Raw genomic sequence first — 13092 nt, 5'->3', positions numbered from 1 at the left:
GTTGTGTCTTCTTTTGGAGCAAAACAGACCATTTGACTTTAATGAAGATTGTCAACGTGCATTTTCTGACTTGAAGAGAGCACTTGTGACAACTCCTGTGATTGTTGCACCGGATTGGGCACTTCCATTCGAGCTGATGTGCGACGCCAGTGATCACGTAGTGGGGGCAGTGGTCGGCCAGAGAAAAGGGAAGCTTGTTCATTCTATTTATTATGCTAGCAGAACACTTACTGATGCCCAATTGAATTATACCACGACAGAAAAAGAACTATTGGCTGTGGTATTTGCTTTTGACAAGTTTTGATCCTATCTTGTGGAGACGAAGGTGACGGTATATACGGACCACTCAGCCATAAAATACCTCATCTCAAAAAAGATGCCAAACCAAGGTTGATTCGGTGGATCTTGTTGCTTCATGAATTTGATCTTGAAATCAAAGATAGAAAGGGAACCGAAAACCAAGTGGCAGACCATCTATCTGGACTCGAGCAAGGAAATGGGACTGAATCACATATTCCTATTCAGGAGAAATTTCCCGATGAGCAGCTCCTTGTAGTGCAGCAAGCTTCTTTACCATGGTATGCAGATTGAACAAATTATTTGGCGAGTGGCAAGGCACCTCCTGAAATGAGCAGACAACAGATGAAGCGGTTCTTACATGATATGAAATCTTACTATTGGGATGAGCCTTTTCTGTATAAATAGGGTGCAGACCAAATTTGGAGGCGATGTGTTCCCCAAGAGGAGACATTGAGTATTTTGCATCATTGCCATGCTTCACCATATGGAGGTCATTTTGGGGGTTCAAGAACTGTTGCCAAGGTATTACAATCCGATTATTTTTGGCCTACACTCTTTAAGGATGCTTATGATTTTGTCAAGATGTGTGATCGGTGTCAACGTGTGGGAAACATTTCACAACGTCATGAAATGCCCTTAACTAATATCTTAGAAGTTGAGTTGTTCGATGTATGGGGCATTAATTTTATGGGGCCTTTCCTACCCTCATATGGCAACCTGTACATATTGGTAGTAGTTGATTATGTATCAAAATGGGTTGAGGCATCGGCATTGCCCACCAACGACTCAAAGGTGGTGATCAAATTCTTGCATAAGAACTTTTTCACTCGTTTGGGGACTCCACAAGCCATGATAAGTGACGAGGGGACTCATTTTGGGAGTAGACAATTTGAGGGGGTGCTCGCCAAATACGGTGTCAAACATAAGGTTGCTACAACATATCACCCCCAAACAAGCGGTCAAGCTGAGATTTCTAGCAGAGAAATCAAGGGAATCTTAGAGAAAGTCGTGAACCCGAACCGAAAGGATTGGTCATTGCGATTAGATGATGCACTATGGGCTTACCGGACAGTCTTTTAGACACCCTTGGGAATGTCCCCTTACCGGCTTGTTTTTGGCAAGGCGTGTCATTTGCCATTAGAATTAGAGCACAAAGCTTATTGGGCAACAAGAAAGCTCAACATGGATCTACAGGCTGCTGGGCAAACAAGGTTGCTGTAATTAGACGAGTTGGAAGAGATGCAGATGTTCTCGTATGAGAACGCAAAGTTGTACAAAGAAAAGACTAAAAGATGGCACGACAAGAGGATCAAACCAAGGGAATTTGAACCAGGCCAACAAGTGCTGCGATATAATTCGAGGTTGAAATTATTCCCAGGTAAACTCAAATCCAGATGGTCGGGACCATTCACAGTAGCCACGGTTTTTCCACATGGAGCCGTGGAATTACAAGAGGAGAAATCCGGGAGGAAGTTCTTGGTAAACGGACAACGAGTAAAGCATTATTGGGGAGGACCTATGGAACGCTCCAAGACCTCTGTCACATTGAGCGATGACTAAAAAGGGGAAGACGTCAGGCTGAAGACGTAAACACAAGCGCTATTGGGAGGCAACCCAAAGATTTTTGTTTTCTTCATTTCATTTCATCTTGATGCTTTATTTTTAGTTTTGAGTTGTTTATTTCTTCTATTTCATCGTCTTTCTTATTTTGATTTTGAGGTTTCAAGCAGAGCACTGACTTTACTGTTAAGTGGCAGGGCAGTTTAGTATCACGGTTGGCTATTTATTCCACAGGAATCAAATTGCTGTGGATTGCTGTAGAAATTGAAAGGCAAATAGAGCAGGCAGATAGAGCAGGCTTGAAAATGAGAGCAATATTTTGTTGCAGTATCGTGCAACATCGTGTGGCATTGCTTCCCCTCATGAGAAGTCGATTTAGGATCTAAGGGGTTTAAATGGGACGGCGTCGTTTTGGCAGTTATTAGAGCAGAATGTCAGCCATTTAAACGACGGTGTTTTGTCCCAAATTCAAATCCCATTCGAACCCACATTTCAGAAAACCTTCTTCTCCATCTCCCCTGCCCTAGCCTCTTTATCCTCCTCATTTTCTGCCCTAGAGCCGCCGCCGATCTCTTCCACCACCTAGACCAAGAAACCTCCACTCCTGAAATCACTTCAGCCATGGGCAAGAAGAGCATTGCCAAGAGGCCTTTCTCCTCAAACCGACAGGATCCAGCCATGGACAAAACGGCGACCACAGATCCTTCTCCCTCGACCAGGCAAGCATCAGAAATTCAAAAATTCATTGATGATGAGGTGGAAAAGAGGTACGCTGAAAACATCAGGGCTCGCAATTTAGTAAAAGAAAATGGCTTTTTACTGCATGATAGCCCTACTTTAGGCCAGCCGGCATTTATTTATGATGTGATTATTCCAAGGTGTTGGCAGATTTTCTGCCGCCACCCAATTGACCCCATTGTGCCCCTGGTAAAAGAATTTTATGCTAACCTACAAAACCAGGGGCAAAATATGGTCTTTGTACGGCATATCGATATTCCATTTACCTCTAACCACATCAACGGTATTCTTGGCATACAAAACCAAGAAGACGAGTTTGTCGAATTGATTACCGATACAGCAGCTCGCGGAAGTCTTGCAAACCATCACTGTCCCTGGAGCTCAGTGGTTGTTATCTACCACAGTCAGCTACACATGCAATAGGCATGAACTCCAGCCTGCTGCCAAAGTGTGGTACCATTTTTTGGCTTCCCGTTTGTTGTTATCCACACACGGAAAGACCATATCCAGAAATCGGGCCATTCTACTCTATGCCATCCTTGTAGGCAAGCCCATTAATGTGGGGCGATTGATCATTGACCAGATCCGAGCTTGTGCAGAGAAGGGAAAGGGCGGGCTGTACTTTCCATCTCTCATCTCAAAAATGTGCATCCAAGCCCACGTTACAAGGGAGGTGAGTGAGCCACGTTTACGGAATACTGGCCTGATTGATTTGGTGGCCATTACTCGCATTTCTTCAGGGGCAGAGTGAGAAGTCAGAAAAAGGAGAGGGGGAGGAAGAGCAGGATGAACCAACTCGGCCGTCTACCAGTAACACCGAATCTACTTCTGCCACTCAAAGTCAGGAGTGGCTTGAGAAGAGGATGAGCCTCTTTGAAGTATAGCAGTTTGAAATGTTTGAACTGCTGCAGCAGTAGCAAGAGCAGCTTCACCAATTTTAGGCATATTCTCGGGATAGGGACATGGCCATAAAAAAATCCCTTCAGCGAAATTTTTCTAGACCTATGGCCACCTTCCCCGCATTCACAGAGGAGCTGCTCTTGTGTCCCCAGGTCTTTGATGATAACACTGAGGAGCCAGCCCCATAAGCTGATAATGACGCCACTGATGGTGCTCAACAGGGTGAACCACCAATTGCTGCAGCACTCGATGTAGCAGCCCCTTCATCGTCTCGTGGAAAGAACAAGGGTAAAATGGCGGCCACTGAACCGCCGCCCAGGCGACGCTCACTGCGCAACCCACTAAATTGGAAGTGGAACATATGACGCACACTTGAGAGAGTTTTCTTTTACTTACGCTCTATATTTTTTTTTTATATAATCTTATGTTTATTGTGGGTTATTTTTGTGTTTTGTGCAGTGAGGGCACTGCTCCCTCTAAGTTTAAGGGGGTGTTTTCTATTTTCATGATTTTTGTCAGTGTTTTATTTTTATTTATTTTTGTTTCTTTTTGTGTTGGTTGTTTGTTATTACTGTTTAGAACTTGTATTTTTAGTTTAGTGTTCTCTGGTTTTGTTGGTTTAGTGGTTAACCTAAGGATGCTTAATGATGATGTAGTTGTTTGAAAATCTTGAAAATTTTGGGATATATTGACATGAATGACTCAATAGGGATGTTTATTGTGGACTGATTTCCAGGAAAGATTTATTCCCCATTTATAACACTTTGGACTGTGGATAGTAATTTGAGAAGAACTTAGGAAACTTTGAACTTTGGGAGGCTTAAGGCTTTAGAACTGGCTTAAAGAATCCCTTGAGGCAATAGTTAGGAAGTCAAGCAGTTTGGAGGAGCTAGGTTTGGGTAGAAAGAATTCAAGTTTGGGGGAGTTTATGATAAAATAATAATAATAATAATAATAATAATAATAATAATAATGAATAAATACGAGTTAAAAGTGAAAATTAAGTTAAAACACTCCTCTGTTTTGAGCTGCTGAGTAACCAGGAGTAACATGTTCCCCATGTGTACTTTTGCGTAAAAAGGTAGTTTAAATCATGAGTTATGCCGCGGCAGCTCTGAAGCATAACCTTGTTGAGTAACCGGGTGCCTTCATCACCAATGTTGGCATTCGCATCAAAAGATATGAGTTATGTGAAGAGTTTTCGAAAAAACAAAGAAAAAAAAAAGAAGAAAAAGAATAAACCCTCCCCCTAAACTACCCATTTTCTGGTGAATCTTAAGTAATTTGTAACTTTGCAAAGCGGAGAGGGATTTGATGAGTCAGCCTATGAAATCACTATCTAGGTGCTATGATCTCAGTTTATTAGGACCTAGGTGATTCAAGAGTTGCTAGTCACAGTTTCTACACACGCACTTAGGGGAAGATTAATTTATGGGGAAAGGTCTAAGATGAATTGAACTAGAGAGTCATGAGTGTTGGTATTGAACAACAGTTTAGGATGGAAAAGCAACTTTGAGGGCTAATGGTTGACCACATTCACAGCAGAAACCAAACTTTTAGAAAGGTAGTAGAGTCTTGCAGTTGTCCTCTTGTGTTTTATTGTGTTTTATTTTGCGTCATTACTCGAGGACGAGTAATGGTTTAAGTTTGGGGGTGTGATAACTCTATGAAAATAGAGTTAATTGAACAGTTCCCAGGCTTAAATTATTACCTAGAGGGTAATTAGTATTAGTTTTCTCCTATATTTTGTCTTGTTAATAGTTTTTAGTTATTTGTGTTTCATAAATTCTCTCTCGTGATTAGCGTTTAAAAAGAGCTAATTTAGGTGCACTTTGTGGTTAATCTCAGCTTTAAGAAAACGTGGTCGTTTGGAGCTTTGAGCAGCTTCTCATTTTTGGGGTATGAAGGAATCCTAGTCAGCATTGCTCTGCATTGCTCCACCAAGACAAGCTGGGCCAGACGTGTGTTTTGCTGACAGCTGGACCTGAGCTGGTTAATGGGCTGATTTTGTCCGTGAAGGGTGCTGATTGAGCCACTCATTGGAGGCTTCCTCATGTGCTGCCACGTGGAATTAGGGTACAATAAGAATCTGCAGCTGAGAAGAAAGAAGGTGTCCTTGGTCATATTTTGTAACGTAAAGGCGGCCGAACTTGGAAAAGGAAACCACCTCCATTTCTCTGATCAAGTACCAGCTTCAGTACTGGGAAGAAGAAGAAGAAAACGTCACAGGGTGTTGAACGTGAAGGAAGGACCATTGTTGATGCAGGAAGTGCGAGAAGAAACCTTGGAAAGGGGGGATTCGGATTCTCTCCTCGTCACCTTAGTTTTTCTTACTCTCAATACTCTATTTTACGTTGTTGAAGAACATTTACGTTTCTCTATAAATCTGAACTCGAATCCATATATAACTCTATAAGATTATGATTTGTTGGATGAGATTGTTGAGTTGTTAAATATTGAAATGTTAGTTGATGTTGAATGGATATGATGATTATTTCTTTGTTTATTAAGTGAGCTTAATTTGTGCCTAAAGTGTGATTGGAAAATCATAAGAGGGGAGCATAGCTTTGATTAGATCTGGGAAGATTTAGTTGAGTAGCACAACTTGAATAGTGCAAGTTCTTAGATCTTGTTTTAGATTTGTGATTCACATGATATAGGAATATATTGTGTCTTGCATAACCATATGTTAGAGCTTCATTCTCTGATTTTAGAGTCTAGATTTGCAAAGGGATTTGTTAGATTTAGTTTTTAAGATCGGTAGACAGAGGATTGGAAAATTGCTGCTGTAGTAAATCTGGTTAACAAGGAAGTTTCGTTGCCGTCCGTTGCTGTAGCATCGCGCGGCATTGATAGGAGACAGTTTAGCAATTGTGAACCACGCACAGTGACTTTGGCCAATTTTATTTGCACATTTTGTTATTAATTAGTTTTATCTTTGTTGTTCATTTTCTTACAGTCAGATTATTATTAGTTTTTAACATCTTAAAATCAACTTTAGTTTTCTTCTTAAAAACTTTAAGAGAATTAACTTAGCAATTTTATTTCAAAAAAACACTCAATCCCTGTGGGACGATACTTGGTTATTCATCATTTTACTACTTGTTGACTCGTGCACTTGCGAGATTCTAGATTCACAATTTTAGGCAACAGTATCCCTAACTTCTACATTCCGCGTATTTCCATACATATGTGAATCAACAAGGAAAAAAACATGTGAGTAAGCAAAACGAACAGAGGATGATAAAGCTTACTGGTAAAAAAGAGTTCCGGGGAGAGAATCTCATATTGAATGCGGCTTCGCGACACGCCTTGAAAAGCAAGAAGTACGAATCGATGTTTTGTGGAGAAGGATTTCGACGGAGCAAAAGGAAGTTAAGCACATACGGGGGTTGTTTGCGTTTTGAAAAAAAGGTTTTCAAGTTCGAGGAGGGTATTTAAAGGGACGAAAGTCCTCGACCCCTGACCGTTGGATGAAGAGTTTAAGATCCAACGGTAAGGAGATCCTGCCCAGATCTGACGGTGACAAACGAGGGCGGGAAACGGAAGAGTCGCGATCCAAGGGCTCGTATTCGTCCTTTCGAAATGAAGCCTTGCGTCATCATGGGGAATCGATTGACGCGACGGTTGCGTCCCCCGAAGGAAATCCGAAGCGTCCAGGCCATCATTGCAAACGAAGGCTTGGGTCCGATTTCCCACACCCGAAGCACGGAAGTTCGACCGAACCAAAGCTCGAGGCCGCCTAAAAGGAGCCCTCGACCTGGGGGGTGGCTGTTGTGTGGGAAAATGTGACGGACACCTGGACGAACGATAATGCGACACGTGGCCTTAACTACTCCCCGCCAAGCAACAACCCTCGACGTCTACAGCTCTAAAGAGCCTAAGCACGAAGTCCAACTTAGGGCGACGATTCCTTCTAGCGTCGACAGATCGTGCCGTCGAGCTTAAGGCACAAAGATCCCTCGACCGCATAATCGACCACCAAGAAGGACACTTAGGCTAAGCATCGCTAGCGACGAGGGGAATGTTCTCTGGAGGACGTGGCAAGTTGCGTACAAAAGTGGGGGACGTCTGCAGACATTAATTGCGAGCTCTTAAACCGCCCCACAGGGGGCAGGAGAGTGTTACAGGGACGCACATAGCCGTAATAGAAGACTAATTGGCTGAGTGAACAGTGCTGATTAGTGGGCTACGTCTGGGCCTAAAAAGGGAGAATACTTGAGTGCTTCTGCCACGAGGGAAACCCATCCAGCGAAGGAAGCCCAGTATAAAAGAAGGGAGACCCCCTGCGAAGAGGGGGTTCAGATCCAAGAAGAGAAAAAAAAGAGCGAGAGATAGCAATTGATGTAAATTGTAATCCCCTCGAAAAGAAATATACAACCATAGTGGATGTAGCTCTAATTTTACAGAGTGAACCACTATAAAATTTCTTGTCTTCTTTATTTGTGCACATCTCAAGCTATACATACCATACACCCCGAATAATAAATTTTCACATATATTCAACACATAGGCCGGTAACCCAAAGGGAAACCAAGAGGTAACACGGCCGGTTTTTGTTAACGAGAAATCACTGTCAACATATATAATAAGTTTTTTTTTTTTTTCTTTTTAGCTTAATACTATAGAGTGTGTTAAATGTATGATTTGAAACGTCAAATTTAAGTAAAATTATATCAAAATAAAAACACATGTAGAACTGACAGAATTTAATATAATCTTACGGTTAACAACAGTGATTCTAACAAGCTATTTCTTTTGACTCTACGGTAAGATTCTTATTTATTGTCGTTTAGTTCGTCGGCCACTCGGCCTCTTTTAATACTGTTGAGTTGGCAGCATTAAGAATCTGTCACGTGGACGTCAGGCCCACGTGTCCAACGCCAAACTAACTCTTGTCGTATGGGCACATCCTAAGATTTGTTTAGACGCATTCGAGATCTGTTTCAATTTTGTCTTTGTTCTTCCGAACTTCTCTTATTTAGTTAGTGACCCTCTGGTTGAAAATGACTAGATCTGTTTCAATAGAAATCCTTTCTAAATTTTAAAAATGCAAATCGAATGTGTCCGAAAAATACAATTTACAAATAATAAATTCTACATGAAACTTTGCACATAGGATCTACTTATTAAGTGATTATTGTGCACGAGACTAAAAATTTTCACATGAGCATAATCAACGACAAAGAAAATTAAAAAACGACAAGAATTCCTGTCCATCAAAACAATGACCTTTTATTGCGAATTTCAGTCGAGGAACTCATTTTATTCTATGACTTTGTGGCCGACGACAAGCATTTTGTGTGTTCATCATATCCATGAAAACGAGATTTCGCCCTAAAATCTTGAGGCAAAACCGAACCCACCACCAAAATTTTTTGGTTCAAAGGAGGGTCGGAGGTGATTTGAGCCACCGAATATGGTTCATGTTTAGTGGAACTTTGTGTGTGTGTGTGTGAATGGCACAAATGAGGCCTACCATGTTCGTTTTTAAGAGTTTTTCTTATTAGGCATGACTTGCCGGCAGTGACAGTTTCTTACCGTTAAATAATGTTAAAATTATATCAGATTAAAAAAATATACATAATATACAATTTTTGATATATATCTAACAGTTGAAAATAAAGAATTACCGTAATTCTTTTTTTCCTAATCTTATTAGATAAGTTCCATTTTTTTTTAAGATATATAGTGAAACCAACACCAATTGGTTCTAGCTATACCACTTGATCCTTGTGGATTTCAACCCCAAAAATTAGTGGAATCTTTGATTATCTCCACCACCACCATTCCTTGATGATCAATCCGGTCAACACAACTTCTCAATGGCCTTTGCGAATAATAAGAATGACTATGAGAACAATATGATATATCCTTTCCAAAGTCGTCTCAAAAATCTAATCCATTTCATATCCTGTTCCCATAGGATGGGATTGCTATCAAAATTTTCTTACACTATCTAATTAACAGAGAATTCTTTAGTAGAATATCTAAATTAATACGAATAAAACATAATGTTAAACCATTAACTCAAACCAAAATCATATAATATAAAAAAAATAATGCTATAAAATTTAGTAAAACTGCTTGAAAATCCAAGGATTAAAAACCCTCTTTAAATATTTTGTATATCCCATCGCATGATTTTTGTAAATTCTTTTGAAAAATATTAAAATTGTGATTGAACCATTTGTTTCTTTTTTCATTTTCTTAGTATAATTGGTTTTTGTGTCATTGATTAGTACCACTCGTATATTTAAAAAGATCTTATTATTTTTTTTTTTAAATGTATGTGCAAGCTCAATCTCAGTTATGAACGAGCTTAAAAACGATTTTACTCGTTGGAAGTTTAACGATTTTTATCGGATGTCAATAGACTTTTTTTCTTTTAACGGTTCATTTCATTTCATTTTTTTTTTCTATCCTCAAATATTTATCTTAAAACAACAGAACGTGATTTATAGTATTAAGGAGAAACTTTGGTTGCTACTAGTGGTGGGTGACAGCCACTTACCCTTCACAAAAAAATAAAAAAAATAAAAAAAATAAAAAAAATAAATAAAAATTATAATAATAATGGAATTTGCTTACTAAAAAGGTTGGAAATGGGAATCAAAAGCTATACATAATAGGTTATCACTTCCCCATGATTCTATAGTTTTATTAATGATAGCAAGCCTAATTTTGCTATCATGATAATTTCAGCATAACTAGAGATTTTGTTATATTGATTAGCAACACAAGAGGTATGTGCCCTAAACTCGAGAGGCACCAACTTGGCCAATGCAAAACATGAACTCTCCTTTGGTGGGAAGTGTTAAACATATATATATATATATATATATATACATATATATATACATATATATATACATATATATGAAAAAGCATATATCCACTCATTCATGTCTTTTCAGGTAGATGTGGATCTTATGAAGCTTAAAAGACCAAAAAATAAATAAATAAATAAAATTAAATAAGAGTGAATATACATATTATTATCTAGTCTTAGCATCCACGATATTTTATTTAGCATGCGATGTTTAAGCGAACGGTTCTCTTTTTTTACGACAAACAAAAACAAACGACAAATGTTATAACATCTCTTTAATTACTCGCTGTGAAAGTAAACAATGAGCAGAGACATTGACATGTACGTGAGCTCCATATTTCGAGGCATGTCATGCACTCCAAATTTTCGCAATAGGAATAAAGTCGCCAACTTTAAGGAAAAAAAAAATCAGACAATGAATGATGAAAAGAATGCGAGAATTCGTTATCATGTATGAAAAATAATCTATTTTCATATCATTCCTATAAATAGTTACATTTTCATCGAATTTAACGTTATTGCGGATGAATAGTGAAACATTATTATAAATCTTGTATATGTTATTTTTTTTGATAATATTATCCCTCTAAGTAGTTGAAATTAGATCTTAACAACTATCACCAGAGATATCATATAATATGTGACAACTATCAATCCTCTAAAACAATTAAAGTTGAAGATGTGATAAGTTATGCAGTCTTGTATTGCCCGAGAAAGCATATATGTGATGCTTTATAAGACATGACACCACTTCACATTGATACAAGGCATTTTGAAGTGAAATCGCGCGGGTTTAAGCTCAATTAAAGCGGATAATTTTATATTATACGTTTGGTTGGAGGATTTTAAATAATGTGATTCGAACTATTTTCGATTTACGTAAATTTTTTGTGAGAGAAAATACTATAACGAACTATGAATCATGATTCGAATCAAGGAACGAATTCCTCTACCAAAACATTCTCAGTAAGTAAAAGTGTAGATCGATACATAATAAAAAGCTAATTAAAAAAAAAGAAAGAATAAAAAATGGCAGTACTGGATGTGAACCATGCCGTCATGTTGTGGCAAAAAAACAAATAGGTACGAGAGAACAAAAAAAGAAATGAAATAGTGTATTGGGGGATCCAAAGTGGCGCTCCATTGAAGAAGCTTGAAACGAGAAAAAAAAAGGAAGGGAAAGCCCTTTTTTATGGGAAATGTGAGACAAGGAGGGACGAGGTTAAAGGCAGCAATAATTCAGACACGAAGTCCAAAGAAAAAAAGAAGCAGAAAGAGAGAGACAAGAGTAAGGAGTAGTACACTTACTCCCTGCTTCTTAGCAGTAAAGTGAAATAAAGAAAGAAGAGAAGGCATGTGACTTGGATGAAAAATTGAAAATTTCAAAAAAAAATCCGATTTTAGGGGATTTTTATTAGAGGAACTGTAATTTTACTCTATTAATAGGAAGGAAGGGTTGCTTTAGCCATTAGAGGAAATTCTTACGATCAAATATGGTATTGATGAGAAATTATTGTTCTAGTGGTTAGATTAATTTAGAGATGTAAGTTTAGATCAACTGACTTGACTCGGTTTGGGCCCGCTAGCCCGAAGAGAAATTTCAAAAGGGGGAGAGTTGGCCCAAAAGAGATAGGGATTTTTTTCGGCCACCATGATTGTAAGCTCAAAAAATTTAGGACCGGTTTGAAATTTTATAAGGTATTTTTAAAAAAAAATCTTTAAAAATTTGATGTTTGGGCATGTCCGGCTCGACCATAAAACAGAGAGTGCTGGTCCAGTTTGGCTCTAAGCCTAAAATATTTAAGACTTGGCTGGGCAGGGTTCGGGTCAACAGTGGCGGGTCTCGAGCCGGCGCGTTTAACTCAGTGTAAACTTACAGCTCTAAATTAATTTTTGAATATTATGATCTATGTTGCACTGCAAGATAAAAAATTAGTCATACTCTCAGATCGGATCATTAAGAAATTAAGTCAACTACAAAAGCAATAATCCCAACGTTAAGTTTTTTTTTTTCTTAAGACAATTAAGTTCAAGTAATAATTTCTATTGTAGAAGTTTCTTGGGGATTGTTCGGTTCATTTTTGAGTTATGGTGACTTTAGTATAGATTTTGAGTTATAACTTAAGTTAAAGTTGTAATTGGAGTTTGTGTTTGGATGTGCACATTTGAGTTATGGTTTGAATTGAGAATCTATTTAAATTTATGTTTGGGTGGGTCAAAACTTGAATTTGTATTTAGATAGTATTTTAATAAAAACTCAATGGTAATAGAAAATTTTAATAAGGTATATGAGTATAATTTTATTCATCTATTCGTTGTGAATGCATAGAAAAAAATCATATAAATCGGAATTAAAACAAAAAAAAATTATGACGTTTTTAAAAATATAAAAAATATTATTCATTAACTTGAGTTTGAGTTTAAGAACTTAAATTGAAAAGAGAATTTGAACTCCAATTTTTAACCCTAAACTTAAATTAAAATTCTAATTTAAACTTAAATTTAAATTTAAATTTTATAAAGAAATATAAACTTAAATAAAATTATAGTTTAAGTTTAAATTTTTTTAAAGTTTTAATCCAAAACAATATAAAACATGCATGGTGTGCAATGTTGTGACGTACGCCGCCGTTTAGGGAGGTGAGGGAGAGAGTGGTTGGATGAGTCAGCAGAGAGGAAAGTGAAGATTTGGTAATCAATGAGATGGGACAACCTTGTTTTAGGCCTGAACGCTTTTTTTTTTTTTTTTTTTTTTGGCTTAT

The sequence above is a fragment of the Morus notabilis genome, unplaced genomic scaffold (assembly GCF_000414095.1).
Source record: "Morus notabilis unplaced genomic scaffold, ASM41409v2 Scaffold1163, whole genome shotgun sequence".
Lineage (NCBI taxonomy): Eukaryota > Viridiplantae > Streptophyta > Magnoliopsida > Rosales > Moraceae > Morus > Morus notabilis.
This window is presented reverse-complemented; position numbering follows the sequence as displayed.